The sequence below is a fragment of the Macrobrachium rosenbergii genome, chromosome 14, assembly GCF_040412425.1.
Source record: "Macrobrachium rosenbergii isolate ZJJX-2024 chromosome 14, ASM4041242v1, whole genome shotgun sequence".
Classification (NCBI taxonomy): Eukaryota; Metazoa; Arthropoda; class Malacostraca; order Decapoda; family Palaemonidae; genus Macrobrachium; species Macrobrachium rosenbergii.
Window position 1 is genome coordinate 34,639,884 of NC_089754.1, and position 868 is coordinate 34,640,751.

Genomic DNA, 868 nt, shown 5'->3' on the forward strand with positions numbered 1-868 from the left:
AGAGAGAGAGAGAGAGAGAGAGAGAGAGAGAGAGAGAGAGAGAGAGAGAGAGAATTTTTATGTTGACCAAGCAGTAAATTGTTTCCAACATCGCCACCTGTCACACACTAACATATTTTTTCTACACTGTAGCATTGTCACTATTGACACTGGACTGGCCTGAGAGAGAGAGAGAGAGAGAGAGAGAGAGAGAGAGAGAGAGAGAGAGAGATTCTCATGGAGTATGTTGAAGTCGGCGTAATGTCTGTATGCGTGTGTGGCATTGGATATGTTTGCGGGCGACCTGAGAGAGCTACATGTTGCATGATAGAGTGTGGCACCGATCGATCTGTGACGTCACGCCCTGGAAGGGCACTTGTGCCACCGAAACTATACGTTTCTCCAGATGTTGTTGCTCAAGACCCCCTAGCTGGGGGGCAGGTGTCTGTACTCAGTAGCCTTCAAGGATAGGTCAGAAATTCAGGGGGACCTCCTGGGGCACCTAGTGTCTGTGTCTCGATGAGTTCACTGTTTACATTTGCGCATGCGTATATGTATGTATGTATGTATGTATGTATGTATGTATGTATATGTATATGTATATATGTATGTATGTATGTATGTGTATATATATATATGTAAATAAAAGCTATAGTGCGTGTCCTTGCATGAGAAAGTTTTATGTTTATAAATATTATCATTAAATCAGAACGAATTTGTAATCCCTTCCCAAGGCTATGTCATGGAACGTGAAGCAGTGGTCAGTTATACTTTGAGAAAGGATGTATGGAAGAGGAACTTGTAACATATATATATATATATATATATATATATATATATATATATATATATATATATATATATATATATATATATATATATATAACTA